Below are 17,622 nucleotides of genomic sequence, written 5' to 3' on the forward strand. Positions count from 1 at the left end.
TATATATATCTGTATATATCTATCTCCATGAGTTTACACAGCATCCAATTCCAAAACAATACCAAGGTGTTCACACTAATTGCTCTCTCTCCACATTCGTAACTTCCTACTCTGACAGTGAGAAACTTGGCTCTCCTAATTCTCATTTTATTTGTTTATTTGACTACTTCCTTATACATAACCAATTTCTCATTGCTGTAGTCCCCTGTTGGACTCCAGATAGTTCCTCTGTCTGGAATGCCCTTCTTCAATCCACTCCTGGTTTACCTGGTGGAAACCTGTTCTGCTTTCAAACCTGTTCTGCTTTCAAAAGTTGCCACCTTTATAAAGTCTTGTTTTGTTTTATTTTCAACTCTATTCTACCCTGTACAAATTTTTATCATATACTCTATGTAACATGTTTGTTCATATGTCTAGATTCTGAACTTCTGGTAGGAAGGGGCTAGTTCTTATTCACCTCTGAATCTTTCTATCCTCAGAGCCAAAACAGTACCCAGCATATAACAAGCTCTTAGTTTATGACAAAGTAATCATCACGAAAGACCTCCAGTGGGTGTCAGCCCTGCTGGAAGAACTACTCAGATAATGAGAATAGAAGCCAGACTGCTTGGAATGGGCAGTGGAAGGAAAGGGGGCAGCAGTTACCAGTAAAATTCTTTACACAAACTGTAATTCTTCAAGTCATCAAGCTCTAAGCAAGCAAAACATGAAATCAATGCATCATAAAGAAAAAGATTACTATATTTTATAACATAGAAATGAAAAAAAATTGTCTAGAAAAATCTACCCCCCCCAAAAAAAGGAAAAAGAAAAGGGAAAAATATTTGCAATTCACACCACAAAGAGTTAATTGTTTCACTATAAAAAGAGCTTTTACAAATCAGTAAGAAAAAGATCATTAATTCAATAAAAAGTAGAAAGCAAGCATAGATATTCACCAAAAAAAAAAAAAAAGACTTTTAACCATATGAAAAGGTGTTCAATTTTATTTATAATTTAAGAAATGCAATTCAAAACAATAAAGCATTATAATTTTATGTATCAAATTGACAACAAATATAAGTCCAGTAGTATCTGGTGTTGGCCCAGGTGACCCAGGTTTGGAGAAACTTCTATCATCTCTTTTCTACCAGCACTTTGGTGGGAGTAAAATTTCTTCAATACTTTGATAGACAAAGTTGTCAACATCTTTAACATTTTAAAATCACATACTCTAATTCAAATAATTATACAGTGAAAAGAAATAAAAAGGGGACAGAGATAATCTGTGATTTTAGAATATATTTATTCTGTCGTGACTTAAGCTCTGGGCTCTACCCCAAAATCCTTGTTCACATTGTTTCCTGTTCAGGGTGGCTGTTTACATTATTGGTCTTTTCTCAGCAATCAGACAACATTGTCCCTTGGCTCTGGCACCAAGGAGCTGTACTTCCCATCATTGGAAAGATGATGCAAGAGACCTGCCTTCAGTGTGACGTGGTTGTTGGTTGAGAGTTTTTTGTTTTCAGTTAGTGGAATGTGTTTGTACTGCTCTTTAGTGGGTATTGTTAGTGGCTAACTCAGCATCCATTCTTTCTTCTTCCTTCTTATGAAACTTGAACAGTGCTGGGACCTAAGTGGTAAGTAGTAGAGGGGAAGGAAACCAGAGAGTGAGTACAACAGGGAGTATACTAATCAAGATTTGGTCTTGTTGGGATGGGGTGATCTATTCATCAGGGGTTCACGTAAGCTGGGGGATAAGGGAAGTGAAGTGACGATTGGAGTCTAGGAGGACGTCGCGTTTTCTTTTTGTACAGATGATGATAACGATGACTGAAAAAGGGGCTTGGGAGGAGAGGCAGATTTGTAGGGCAAGGTGATTTAGTTTTGGACTTTTTCTGAATGAGGTGTTGGTGAAACGACCATGTAGCGATAGCCAGTAGGCAGCTGGACATAAATAGCTGAGGTTCTGGAGAAAGTCTAGACAGATTTCTACCACTCATCAATTGTAATTGACAGTGGAGGGGATGTCCAGGTAATTAAGGAAAGTCCTGTATCTATGTATGTATTTTAATTTAACAAATATTTATGTAGCACTTGATATGGACTAGGCACTTTGCAACTATTTACTCATTTTAATACAAATGAAATTTTTGAGGATACTACTATTGATACTATTATTGTTCTCATTTTGCAGAGGAGAGAACTGAGAGTCCCAGGAAAGTTCCCCAGTCTGCCTAGGGTCTGGTAGATTATAATGACACAGACAGAGTTCAAACTCAAACCTAGCTACCAAACTCTAAAATCCATGCTTCCACCCATTGCACTATGCTACACTGCCACTTTATACTGGGCATTGATTGTCACTGTTTTCATCAGGGCTTTATTGGAGCAAGAATTGCTACCACTTATTCTGTCCTAGGGCCCTGGGGTTATTTGTATAAAAACTATTGCTGCCCTTACAGGTAAAAGCTGAGGTATCCGTGAGTTGAGAAGCTTCCTCTGGATGTATGAGTAAAGGCACCATGTTATCTGTGTGCTTTACTTTTCCATGAATGAGGGACACTGAAATGACAACAGGGGACCTGTAGGAGGGTCACTGGGCTCACTTGCACTGCTTGTCCACTTTTAGTCAATTTCCACCCACATTTTCTACTCCTCCCCGCAATAACTTTTATTTTTTTCTTTTGTTTTGCCAAGGTCCACATGATATTGCAAATTTACCACTCCTACAATATATCTCCCAAACCATCACATATCAATGACGAATAACATACAAATAATATACATTAATAGATGATCGATACATTTGAAAACAAAACAAAATTTCCATGATTAGAAACACAACTCAGAGGGATATGACGAAGTCGTGGTCCTTCTGGATGGGAGTTTATATTCTGCAAAGTCTCAGGCACTAACAACAGTTTACTTGGAGCAGAGAATGTGAGCCTCACTCATTGTGTGAAACTAGGTACTGGAGTGGGACGCCCCCTGCAGTGATAAAAGCTGTAAGACCCTGGCTATTGATTGCTTATTTTGTTTGGGGCTCCTTGTTTATGCAAATACCAGAGAGGTGGGAGGAAGCAGACCCAACCTTTCAACCAGGACCTGGGCCAGTCGATGATGACTGAATCTGACATACCCCATTCACTATAATATGGAAGTCCTAAGTGACCAATATAATATTTGATTCAAAATTGGGAGACCTGAGAGAGGGGTTTGTAGAGGTGACCACCAAACTTCTAGGCAGTGAGTGATAAGTGGTGGACAAGGAAAGAGGAGACACTGAATAAATTTAAATTTCTTATTTATAATGAATTATGATTGTTAAAAATTGAAGAGTAAAACTGAAAGAACATAACAGTACATCCTTCTAAAGCAGCAAAGGAAAGAAGGAATATATATATATATTTAAAAGATGTTAGGAAAGTAGAAAAGAAGAAATAAAGGAAGAAACATGGTAAGGCAAAACCACAAAAATAAGATGGCAGAAATATACATCCATAATCGAAATAAATATAAATGGTTGAAAGCCTTTTAAAAGATACAGAATTTTGAATTTGATTTTTAAAATTAAATTCAGCTTTGAGTTATTTACAGGAGACATACTTAAGAAATGACACAGAATACTCAAAAATTAAATTGAAAAGTTTAATTGAAAAAATTAAATTTGCAGACAAATTTTAGGGCAAAGATTCATTAATAGGGATAAAAAGGAACATTTATAAAAAGAAAAGAACAATTCTGTAAGAAGTAACAGTCATACATTTGTATGTTCTTAATATAATCTCAAAATAGGAAGCAAAAACTGATAGAATTACAAGAACAGTTTATAAAGAAATTGAAACATAAAGTAATAAAAAATAAAGATATAAAAGATTTCAATAGCGCAATTAAAAAACTGGTTTATTAGATAATAGGTACAGGATTCCTGCACCTAATAGAGATTATATATAATTTTCGAGCACCTTTTGAATATTTATAAAAATTGACTCTATTAATAACACAATCACATTCTCTGACCATAATGCAATTAAATTAAAAACCTCCAATAAAAAAGAGTATGACAGGAGATAAACCTATATATTTGTAAACTATAAAACCAACTCTTAAAATAGTTTTTAGGTTAAAATTGAAATCACAGTAGAAATTACCAAGGGAACCCTTTGGCTTTCTACTTACTTCAATTAGCTTATTGCCTTGTTTTATTACCTTGATTTATGCTTAAAGACTTCCATGTTTTTCCTTTTCCCCTCTGATATCTCTCTAATTTTCAAAACTTCTGCTTTTGCTTTGCTTTGAAAACATTTCCCAGCTATCTTCTTTACTTTTATAGCTTTTATATCTTCAATACTGTCTGCTTTTACATTGTAAACTTATCGTCTCAATGATTTTTCGCTTTCAGTGCTTACTTTTGTGTTTTTAATGTTTAAATCTTATTCACTTCTAATCTTCCCTTTGAAATATCTATGTTGCCTCATTATTACAAATTCTATCTTCTAAAATAATAATTCCATCTAAAAATTTTAGTTCTTTCAAAAGTTTTTTTCTTTTGCTTTAAAAAAATCTTCTCGGCCTTGTATTTATTTTACCTAAGTATTTTTCTTGTTGTCCCCCACCATTTTATTTATAAATCCCCCTTTTTTTTAAAACTTCTAGAATAAGAGCCATCCTTGGAAGCATGGACTCCAAATGATGGCATGGAGTAAACTCATATATACTTATAGGGAGGAAGCTTGTGTCTGCTGTGTTTCTCCTCCCTTCAACCCCCAGGCTACCCTCTGGCACCTGTTAATGGATTTCTGAGACCATTAGGTTGAGTTTTGACTCTGGGTTACCTACTCTCAGGGGTATGGTTTTCTCTATATAGACAAAGTGCTTGATTTACTAGAACAATTTTTTCTTCCTCAGTATGTTTTCAAATATGTAACTTCATACTTGGAGCCATCTATACCAAGAACATGCCATGAAGTTGGAGGGAATGGAAAGAAAGATAGAGATCCTGACTGGAGATATTGGCCTGACCCAGGAGCTGAGTGGTTTTATCATGAGGGTCACAGTACTCTTTCTCAGTACCCTTACTCACTCTGATATTTTATTTCCAAATTGACCTGCCTTCCTTCTCAGTGGCAATGTATGAACTTTGCATTGATATATGGTTCTCTGTGTATCCTATGATAGAAGTTCAAGAAGAACGTGACTGGGGCAAATGTTCCTCTGGATTAGGATTTAAATGTCAGGATAGCTGCAATCTTGCTGGTAGAATGGCTTTCTCCATTTGGCAAGACCCAAATTGAGCAGCCCAAGGACATCTGGACATTAAAACCTACAGGACTGGCAGGTCAGATGCATCTCTCCACTGGGGTCCCCTTGGGAGAATTCTCAAAGCACAAGGTCGTATTTTTACTTCTTGCCTACCTCCCTGAAAGGGAAGAGGGTACTCCTCTGAAGAGGTTAGAGTCCCTGAAAGAAAACGTGGCCACCTTCTAGAGGCTTGCCTATAATGACAACACCATCATCTTTACTCACTTCTGTCCCACCATAACTTTCCTTTGGTTTCCTAGAGACCACCACTCAATGATTAGAGTTCGTTCTTGTACTTTTGGGGTCCCAAAAGTAAGAACCCTGATGTTTAGCTTTTTATGAAAAATTTGAGTATGTCATTGTGGGGGGCCTTAATTTTAAAACTTTTATCTTCCCATTTTTGAGGAGATTTAGAACGTCCCCTATCTTTCTTGTTTTCAAGGAAAAATAACTGGAAACAGAGTAAGTCCACTCTTGCTTCTGTCACCTTAAAGCAATTCAGCTGAGCTGACAGGACAAGTTCTTTCCAGGTTTGTTCTGATTCCCTGGCAAGCTTCCTTTTTTTTTTTTTTTTTAACATATACATTCTCTCAGTCAATGTGTATGCTCTCAGCTCATACATATGATTGCCTTTTTAAGTTTGTATTCATTTTATGTATTCTAAGACAGAACTAATCATCTCTGGTTATCTGAAAGTCAAGGTTGGCTCATTTATTCATTTAACAAGTGTCTATGATGTTTCCACTTTGAACAATATTTGAATACCATTAGAAAATGGATGAATTACTTCCTTATGAACCATTCTTTTAGAGGCAAATGTACTAGCCTAATGGAAGATTTCTCTCCATACTTATTGAAAGGACAACAAATATAGTCTGCCCCATTCTTAGTTGCCCAGTGTTTCATTATTCCCTCTTCACCTGGACCCAGCCATCTAGACCCTTTCATAAGGCAACTCTCATCACCCTTCACAGAATATGGCAGTTAGCAAAATGCCTGTGGTGGACATTGAATACATATTTGTTCAATAAATATTTATCCCTCACTAAAATGGCTTAAAAAGACTTTAATATCTTTCTAAAAATTCAGAACTTTCACAGCTCTCCTTTTGGATTATAGGTTGGCAACATTTCAAAAATGAGATGCCAAGTTGGAGACCCTACTTTCTTAGGCACCGGGAGTTATGTGATACCTGTGTGATGACTCTTGAAATTGTTCAGGATTGGAAAAGGGGTGAGGAGATTGTAGCAGGATGGGGAGGCCAGACAGTAATTCCTCAAGATGGCAGAAAGGGTGGAGTTTAATATGGTGGTGCTACCTTGCACACTACTAAGAAAATGATCCCATGAACTACATTTAAGTTGTGTGCTGCAGTCTTCACTCTCCTGAATTAGAGAGATAGCCTTGCCCAGCTGCACTCATGATGCCAGTGTGGTAGTGGAGGCTGAGCTAACCGTTTCCTATAACGGTTGAAGGTTGTTCACAACCCTTCCCATTATAGGTAAGGGAATTTCAGTGTGACAGTTGACGTGGCACAGACCACTGGCCTCTTACATCCCACCAACCAATCAAAATACACTTTACTATGAGGAAGTATGAGATAAAGGGAAAGCCCCACTGTGATTGGGGCTCAGCCTTTGGATGCGAATCTGCTGAGCCGGTGCCGGCACCAATAAATGCTACTTCTTGCTTATTGCCTCGGTGTCCTGTCTCTCTGTCCGAGTATCCTGCAACATTTCTGGAGGCTCGTCCGGGATTCAGAGATGGAGAGTTTTCATCTCCCTTGTCATCGAGGTTTGGTCCCCAGGACGCTGGGAGAAGTGGACTCCACCTGGAGCCAGCAGACCTGTTGTCCATAGGGGAAATGAATCTTCCAGCAGACCAGGGCGGCAGCTCCGAGAGCACAACAGACCCTGGTGTGGTGCAGGAACCAGGGCAGGAGCACCGCCCAATAGACTGGTGAGGACCTGGGTCCAGGTATTTGACCTGCCTCTAAAAAGGCAGAAGGGGAGTTTGATCAACTTCCGAGGTCACCCAAGTAATCTCTGCAGAGAGACAAAGCCATGACCTCTCAGGTTTATCTGGGTGCAGGGTGGTGTTTGAATGACGAGTGCCTGAGTGTGAATGAGACATAGCCTGGCTGTGAAGTGAGAGTTGAGCCCTTATCCGCAGTTCCGTGGCAAACCTCATACAGCTTAGGGTGGTATCACTGGATCTCTGTGAGGAGTCTACTCTAGTGATCCAAGTCGGGAGTTTATACTGACCCACCAATTGCTAAGAGGTGCCTGAAATACCCCTGCAAGGGGAGCTGCCAGAGACAGGCTAAGCACGTGTGCATCACCAACACATGGGTGGAATATAGTGGACAAAAGAGTTAGCAGACCTCCTTAGGATGTATGATAAAGAATTTTAAGGAGGGCTTTTCAGGAGATTATGGTGTGAAGCTTACCTCCTAGAAACTTCATACTTTTTGTGAGATAGATTGGCTCTCATTTCCTGAGGGGTGGATGTCAGAAGGATCCCTGGGCAAGGCAATCATAGCCAGGATCTATCAGGTCATTATAAGGAATCCTGGTCATCCAGACCAGTTCCCTTATATTGATAGGTGGCAGGATGTGGTCCCAACATGATCTTCTTGGTTGAGAGCCTGTAATATTGGCCTGGGCCACTGCAACCTCCAAATGCTGACCTAAAGAGTAAAAAAACAATCTTGCCAAGTGAGCCAGAGGATACTCGACCGCCATATACTCCCATTTATCCACCCCTACCAAAGGCCCTGGAGCAGCCGGCTATGCCCCAAGACCCTTGTCCCCAAGTTCGCATGCAAAACCTCTGTACTCTCTGCCATCTCCTGTACTGACTCCCTATGGCCTGACCAGAACCCGACCAAAAGCAGCAGTCTCTAGAGGAGAGGCCCTCCAATTACTGCTGCATGAAACATGGGGCCCCATATACTATGACCAGGATGGCCACATACAGGGCGGCTGACGCACTTTTGTGTACCAGCCCTTCACCACCACTGACCTCTTAAACTGGAAAAATCATACTCCTTCCCTCACAGAGAAGTCTCAGGCCTACTGCAATCTATCATCCAGATGCATAAGCCCACCTGGGCATATTGCCATCCAGCTCCTCCTGACTCTCTTCAATACAGAGGAAAGCCATTGAATCACTCAGGTTGCTTTAAAGTGGCTAGAGAAACATGCCCCAGCAAGGAACTTAAACGCTCAGGCCTATACCCAAAACTGGTTCCCCGAGGAGGACCTCCAGTGGGACTCCAGTGAGGACAGCGGACTCCAGATGCTTGAGCACTGTCAGGGGGCCCTCTTAGGTGGTCTAAAAGAAGGAGAAAAGAAAGCCATGAATATGAGTAAGACCTCAGAGGTACTCCAGGGACCTGAGGAATTCTATGAGAGGCTGTGTGAGGCGTTTAGCCTTTTACACCCACTTTGACCCAGAGGTGGCCAAAAACCAGAGGGTGGTTAATGCAGCTTTCGTTGGTCAGGCCCAGGGGAACATCCATAAACTGTAAAAATTGGAGGGCTTTGCTGGTATGAACACCTGTCAATTGTTAGAGGTGGCAACGAAAGTGTTTGTCAGCTGAAACCAAGAAGCCCAATGGAGGCAGACCGAAAAATAAGAAGGAAAGTAGATCTGCTCACTGCCACTCTGGTAGAACAATCAGGACACTCCCGGAGAGGAACCCCGACGGGTCAGGGATGGGATCAGAGGAGAAGGCATGAAGAACCACCTTGCTCAGAAATGAGATTGGGACAGGACCAGTGCACTCGTTGCCACCGAAAGGGTCACTGGAAAAACGAGTGTCCCCAGCAGCTGGGCAGTTACCAGCCTGCTCCAGGCCCAAGAGGAAGAGGCCAAGTGTTCCAAGGATGGGACCAGCCAACACGGCGACCACCCAAGGCACCAGAAGATGATTTTGTCGGCCTGGCTGCCCTGGGGGACTACGGAGGAAAGTAGGCCAGACCAGGCTCCATTCTATTAGGCCCCCAGGAGCCTTTCATCCGAATGACTGTAGGGGGCCGACCCATTGACTTTATGGTAGATATAGGGGCAGAACATTCTGTGGTGACTCAACCCATAGGCTCCCTTTCACAGAGACAAGCCACAAAGGGGGGCAAAGGAGATCCCCTAGTGTGGGAGCAGGCACAATAGAAGGACTTTGAAAACGTTAAGCACACAGCATGAGGATGCCTGGTTTCTACCCGATGCCAGGTTTGGGAATTCCTAGGTGTCACAGGGTTCTGTAGGATAAGACCGAAAAAGGGAGTTACCTATCTAGTGGATGGTGGAAGTTTGAAGATGGGTGAATAGCAATTCCTCAGGCCTCAGCCTTAAAACACATTGAGTCGGTATTTCTACATCCCCCGGCTCTCTAGCATCTCCCGAGTAATGTGTGAATGATGTGAGGTATGCGCTCAAAACAACCCACGACAGGGGCCACAGACTACTCTGGGAGTCCAGAGTGTGGGAGGAACACTCTTTGAGGACCTAGAATTAGACTTCACTGAGATGCCCCGATCCCGGGGCTATAAGTACCTCTTGGTCTTTGTGTGCTCATATTCTGGTTGGGTAGAGGCTTATACCAACCAGACTGTGAAGGCCAGACCGCTCCTACGAAAAATTGTTCCACGATTTGGCCTACCAATTGCCATTGGCTCAGATCACAGACCAGCCTTTCTAGCAGAAATAGTGCAGCTGCTAGCCAAAATTTTAATATTAGATAGAAATTGCATACCACCTATCAACCACAGAGTTTGGGACAGGTGGAATGCATGAACAGGACCCTTAAGACTCAGCTGAGAAAACTATGTCAGGAGACACATCTATATTGAGATGAAGTCCTCCCCATGGCACTATTAAAAATCAGGTCGTGGGGGAGAGAAAAAAAATGGCATTGATGATAGAGGCTCTGCTCATCCCTCTGGCGACCAAATCAAAGTTGTGATGGTAACAAGGAGCAGCAGCAAGGAAAAATTGCCTAGGATCTAGATGAACAAGCCATACAACTAGGGAGAAGTCCAAGAAATCACCCTGTTATGGCAGTAAGACAGGGCGAGGACGCGGGGCTGCCCGGTTTTGAGCGGCAGTGGAAGCGGCAGCAGCAGATGCCTCTTAAAGGGGCTGCGTCCTTGAGCGGATTTTCACAGTGATGTATCTGCTCGCTCTGAGCACCAGTGCCGATTTGGTTGCATGCAGGGGGCACCAGGGACTTATAGGGAGACATTGACCGAGTAAAGGTCCAAGCGAGACTCGCTCTGTACAGAAGTGCTGGCAGTATCCATTGTCCCCTGTTAGGCCTTCCCCACTCCCAGTGCACAGACACAGCGCCGCCATAGCTCTGACGTCATCAAACTGGATAGCAGAAGTCGCTCCGCTCAGGGGATTCCCTGAAACCCTACCTCCTCCAACTCGCAGCCCCACCCAAGCCACATCCAGGTATATCCTCAGAGAGTCAGGTGCTCCTTGCTGAGCAGCTCCTAGACTTATACTGGAGGCAATTGTTTTCAGTTTCTGGTATGGCCTTTTGAGGCAACTACAAGCACAACATCTGCGGATTGCTTGCTGAATCTTAACAGGTAGCTTTGGAGGAGTAGAGGTTTGTGCTAAGTTTGGCCTGTGGCTGAACCCCTCTCAGGACTGTGCCACTGGACACCTATCACACATAGTCATGCTAATAAGACCAGGAGACTTAGGAGCTTTGCTTAGTACATAGAAACAGACACGGAAAGGCAGCCAAAATGAGAAGACAAAGAAGCAGAAACCATATGAGAGAACAGAACAGAGATCCGGATATAATGTAGTCAAGTAATCTAACAGATGTAGAGTTCAAAACACTGCTTATAAAGATGCTCCATGAACTTTGGGGAAGTGTAGAGAACTCAGCAGAGAACTAAAAATTCAGATGGAAATTATAAAAGGGAACCAGTCTGAAATGAAGAACACATTATCTGAGATGAGAAGTATATTAAATAGAGTAAACAAAGGAATAAACCAAGTGAATAAAGAAAAGGATCAAATGCCCTATCTAGAGAACAGGAAAGCAAAGGACATACAATCAGAATGGCAAGAGATAAGATGCCAAGACTATAAAAATAATTTAAGGAGCACATGGGATACTATTAAGGGTCTAAATGTCCATCTGATTGGCTTAACTGAAGAAAATCAAGATGTTGAACAGCTATTTGAATAGATAATGATGAAAAACTTCCCTAACCTGGTGAAGGAAATGGACATAAAACCCCAGGAAGCTCAGAGAATTCCAAAAATCAGGGATCCAAAGAGGCCCACACCAAGACACATCATAATTAAAATGCCAAAGGTTAAGAATATTAACCTTTGAAAGAATATTAACCAAAGAAAGAATATTAAAAGCAGCAAGAGAAAAACACATAGTTACATATAAGGGAACACCCATTAGACTGGCAGCTGACTTCTCAAAAGAAACTATACAGGACAAAATGGCTTGGCAAAAAATATTCAACAGGATGAAGACACAATATCTACAACCAAGAATAATTTATCCAGTAAAGCTATCATTTAGAGTTGAAGGGCAGATCAAGAGCTTCCCAGACAAAAATAAGCTAAAGGAATTTATCACCACCCAGCCAGCATTATAGGAAATGTTGGAGGGACTTCTTTAAGAAAAAAAACATGTATCAAAAACAAGAATAAAGAATGGTAACAACTACATTCCTATCAATAAGTATCTTAAATGGAAAAGAATAAAGTGCTCCAACCAAAAGATAGAGTGGCTGAAAGGATAAAAAGCAAGACCCCTATATATGAAAAGGAAGTGGTTGGAAAAACATATTGCTTTGATGAAGCTAGAAGGTATTTAAGTCAGACAGAGAAAGGGAAACACTATATGATTTCACTTATATGCAGAATCTAAGGAATAAAAAGGACAAACTAATCGAAAACACAAATATAGTGGACAATTTGGTGATGGACAGAGGGGAGGAGGGTTTGGAGGGCTGGGAGAATGGGATGAAGGATTAAAGAAGTACAAATTTGTAGCCAATGGATGGGGAGCACAGCATAGAGAATGCAGTTAGGATTAATACATTGACTAGGTGGAGGTTCCGGGGAGGGAGGGAGCAATTAGGGGGATCATTTTACAAACTATATAGATGTCTAACCAATGTACTGTATACTTGAAACTAATTAAAATAAATAAATTAAAAAAAAAGAATAAAATAAAAGAATCAGGTTGGCCCCATCCAAGAATACTGGATTCTCCCCCTATGAGATCTTGTATGGGCGACCACCCCTGCTCATCATAGGAATATGAGACCTAAAGGAAATAGGCGAATTGACTCTGAGATAACAGTTACAAGCCCTGGATACTACTTTGCAGGCTCTCAACCACTGGGTTAGAGAAAGGCTGCCTGTTGGTCTGACTAATGAGGCCCATTCCTTTAGGCCAGGAGATTCAGTGTGGGTCAAGAAATGGAATATTTAACCTTAAATCCTCTTTGGAGGGGCCCATTCACTGATATGTTGTCTACCTCCCCACTGCAGTAAAAGTTGCCGAGATAACATTTGGATTCACCATAGCAGGCTTAAGCCAGTGGTCACAGACTGGGAATGCTTTTTTAGACTCCATGGAGCCCCTCAGACTAACCCTCCAAAAGAAGATATCAACTGGACTTGCAGAACAAAAGAACATTGGTCCCGCTTTGGTCACATTGGAAGCTGACCAATCCATGTGTGGCAGAAGCCTGAGGGCGGTGACACCCCACCAAGTTGGCCAACATACCCCTAAGCACTCTGTCTGTGTTTCTCCTAAGCTTACCCTTGAATGTGACCCCTGAAATGTAAAGAAGGAATCTTGATAGGTAGTCAGTATGGAAATATACAGTATGGAAATATCAGCCCTTAGATCAAGAACAGGATGAAGATGATGCTCTCTGACCCAATCTTGGGCCTGAGCGTCAAAGGGGGAATGTGGTAGCAGAGGCCGAGCTAACTATTTCCTATAACAATCGAAGGTTGTTTACTTCCTTTCCCATAATAGGTATGGGAAGTGTCACAGCTGATGTGGCACAGGCCACCGGCCCTGATGGTCACTCCCCTTATGGCCTGCCAACCAATCAAAATACATTTTATTATGAGGAAGTATAAGATGTGTATAAAAGGGAAAGCCTCGCTGCAATTGGGGCTCAGCCTTTGGATGTGAATCCACTGAGCCGGTGCCAGCACCAATAAATGCAACTTCCTGCTATTGCATTGGTGTCCTGTCTCCCTGAGTATCCTGCAATAGCAGGAACCTAAACAAACTTCTTCCAAGTGATGGAGAATGCCAGGATTGAGGTTTCTATATGCTGCTGCTGCCAGCTCAAATCCATTCCTTATAAGAACAGGGCATCCAAAAAAAAAAAGATAAGGGCGTCCAAGAGTTTCTCTCAGAAAATCTGCTTTTGGAATAATTCATCTGCACTTTTATTCTGCATTTCTTTTAATGTTCCTTCCTCTCTCCTAACTTCTGTTCTCTGCACAATATGCTATAGAACAAAGTGGGCCTCTATGAATAGTCTAGTCCTATTAGTATTCAGAAGTAGTAGTGAGCTGATAAATGTTTAACAACCAGCTCTCCAGGAAAAAAAAAGAAGCCCTGACTTACAGTGTTTGACAATTTCCCTAGTGTAAATATTCTCACCATGGCCAATTGCAAGCTATCAACCTCCATCACTGAACGCGGAGTTGGAAAGAGATGCACACTCTTGCCAGCCAGTGTAAGCCGATTGCAGCACTGGGCTGTCTAAGACCTCTCATTTGAGGAAGCCCCAGGAGATACAGCCTGCAAGCTGGATACTATGGGTCACAGTAGAGCCTTTCGAGGTTGCAAATTGGGTTCTCCAGAAGCAGGCTCAGAGATGGAGTTTGGGGAGGAAGCAACATTAGACAGAGGGAGAAGCCAAACTGACGTAGGCACCCACAAGCCTCAGAGTGGTTCCGTTTGGAGTTGAGAGAGCCCCTTTATGCCCTTGCCTAGTTCAGTCTCAGGGTAGACCCTGAAGGCGCTGGTAAGTTGGGGCTGTCTGCTGACACACTCCCCACAGCCGGGCTGCAAGTCCTTCTTCACAGGAAGACTTGGGCAGTACATCTCAGTGACAACCACATATACCTATGTCAGATTATGGAGCGCCTGCCACAAATGTGGGGTTGGAGCTTTCAGCTAGAGCCCCTGATAGCCTATTTCTGTCTTCAGAGAAGGACCTGAGCATTCTGTCCCTTACCTTGTTCCTGCCTGCCCCAGAGCTCAGCTTTGCCCTCAGTTCCATTCTCAGGCTTATGCAGCTCACAGTGGAAACCCCCGCAGGATCCTTCCTGAATCCCGTCCACGTTACACTCTGTTTGCCTTCTTGGCCAGGTCTGGATATTTCTGCAACATCCTCCCAGGCATCTGACCTCAGCTGTGTCAGGCTTCTGGCCTCATTCCTTGGTGCTGGCATCTGGGGACTCTGGACTTCCACCTCAGTGCTGCACCCTGGCCCAAGGGCGGGAAGCAGGGCCTACTCTGTGCAGGTGTGAGGCAGTCCCACCTACCCAAACCAGTTGGAAGAAAATGAATGGATTTGGTCCAACATCATAGGAGCTGGGGGTGACCGTGGCGCTTCCGTGCTTTATTCTCCTCACTTACTTATGGGACACTGTAAATAATTGACTTGCCGAGAGCCCTGATGCTGTCAGAGACAGACCTGGGACTAGAGCCCTGCCCAGTGACATTTTTATATATCCTTCTTCTTGAAGTCTGATCGGTTCACTGAATTACAGTCCTTTTCCTTTTTCTCTAAGACTGTGTGTTTAGAAATAACCTTGTCAGCAGATTTCTGTTCTTGGTGAGCTCCTCTGCACGCTCAGCCCCGTTCCGGCAGGTGGCCTGTCTGTCTGAGGAGGAATTACCCTGTCGGCCAACTGAGTGTTGCGTTTACATGCTAGCTGGGCCCTAGGGAAATCATCTGGAATAGCGAAGGGGCTCATAGACTTCTCAGCTGCCGGGAAGATGCACTGCGAGTGGACGCTTCCTGTCCTGCAATGAGTCCTGGGCCTCAGCCTGTGGCCCCGGGTAAAGTAGCCCTCAAGGTTCCTCTGTGGCCTCAGGGCCCATCGCTCCCATTACTCCCTCTCGTATTTGCCATTTTATCCTTTTTCATTGAACTCTTTTAACATTGTATCTAAAAGAATTAAATAATCCTGTTTCATCCTTTTAATGTGATTCTTTAGCATATAATATTTATTTACTTTTAAAACTGTCTAGCTTTTATCTGTAATGGTTTATTTCATCCTGCTTTCCATTATTTCATATTATAGTTTTCACCTTTCTATGCATTTTTTTTTTGTTGTTGCTAATTTTAATCTATTTATTTAACCAATTTGCTAAATGATGAGCAAGAGGTCTAGGCTCTATGGTGGGTGGGCTGCTGTTTCGGTTGATACCCTAAGCAGGCTGTGGGACTCTGGGCATCAATCAATGAGTCGTGCCATGCTCCTCTGGCCCCCTTTCATCGAATTCTCCTTCTCTTCTTAGATGAATGCTTTGATTCAAAAACACCAAGCAAGGAAGAGTTGGCAAAGCTCTTGCATCCTACATATAGTAGGAATAAAATAGTTAAATATCAAATGTTGGAGAACGGACTAGAGGTGGAGTTCAGTGATAGTGTCAAATACGAAGTGTCATTGAGTCAATGAAGCCTGAAGAATGGTAGGAAGTTGTTTTGTTGTTGGCGACAGTATCTACCTAAACAGGAAGTTTCTTTCTTCCCACCAATACCTCCTCCCCCACAAATCACAGGACAAAGCAAAGAGCATGAATAGAGAGGCCATTTTCCAGCTAACAAGCAGCAGCTGCTGAAATACCGGAGGAGTGAGTGCCTTGAAGAAAAAGCATTGTGAATTTCATCACTGTATAGGTCTTGCTTTCACCAGAGTCTAGAAATATAGTTGATGGGAACTGCACTTAAAAATGGAGTTTTGAAGAATGGCAGTCAATGTGACAAAAAATTCTCTGTGATGGCTGGTAAAAATCCTGATTCAAAGAAGCACAAGACAGAAGGAAAGAATTGATGTGTTCCAGCCAGACCAAGACAGAGGCATTTACCCCAACTAGGTCCAAGTTCTTAGTGAGGAGAATTAAAAGTAACAGAACTCCTCTGGGTGAAATTGTAGCTTCATATGTGAAGAATTACGCTTATTCAGTTAACTGTTTTGTCAATTGCGTGTTCGTTTGTTTTTTATCCTATCATGTATAGGTTCAATCATTCTTAGTGATTTCTTTTGTGAAGGAATCCGCATTGCTTTGCTAGGGCTACTGCAAAGAATACCACAGCTGTGTTACTTAAATAATAGAAATTTATTTTCTCATAATTCTGGAGGCTGGAAGTTAAAGATTAAAGTGACAGCAGGGTTGATTTCTTCCTAGGCCTGGCTTCTTGACTTGTAGACAGCCATCTTTTCCCTGAGTCTTCACTCGGTCTTCTCTCTGTGTGTCTGTGTCCCAATCTCCCTTCTTATGAAGACATCAGTCCTATTGAACTAGGACCTACACTCCTGACCTCATTTTAACTTTGTTAAAAACCTTGTCTCCAAATACAGTCATATTCTGAGGTCCTGGGGATTATCGACACATTAATTTTTGAGGACATAATTCAACCCATAACAATACATTTCTGGATATTTTTAAGGAAGGATATCTGGTCAAGCTCTATCCAAGTGACGGTTTCTGCCAGGACTCTGAAGTCCAAGCTGTGCATAACAGATAACAGATGAGCAATGCCCACTTAAAGGAACCTACCTTATCAGGCTCATTTTTTTCATCACCTAAATCCATGAAGTTGGATATATGGATGAACAAAAAGGTCTGAATTCCTCATGGTGGGGTCATGGTCTCATCTTTGTTAATGGTACAACACAACTGAGGTTCTCATACTTCCCATTATCCAGTCTCTCAATGAGGAAATGCATGGTCTAAAACCCATTGTCTCCATACTCTGACCTCAAATCAATACTCTATAGGAGTATTTGTTGAATTTAACCATGAAATTCTCTGGTCGGAGGCCATGTTTTCCATGCCTGAGGCTGACCCTGTGAATGAGTTTATACTTGGCAGTAGAACTCACAGGTGTTATCATCCAGGTGTAATTGGGTCATGGAAGTGAGGTGGCAACTCTTGCTAGATTGATCTCCAACATCCATTCTCTTCTTCTCACTACTAACAAAATCCCTGTTTTCTATGAGGGTTAATGATATGCTCAGTTAAAAAAGCTACACCTCCTGTCCTCCCAACCCAGGTAAGAATGATTATTTAATATAGTTATG

Source organism: Pteropus alecto, unplaced genomic scaffold (genome assembly GCF_000325575.1).
Source record: "Pteropus alecto unplaced genomic scaffold, ASM32557v1 scaffold121, whole genome shotgun sequence".
Lineage (NCBI taxonomy): Eukaryota > Metazoa > Chordata > Mammalia > Chiroptera > Pteropodidae > Pteropus > Pteropus alecto.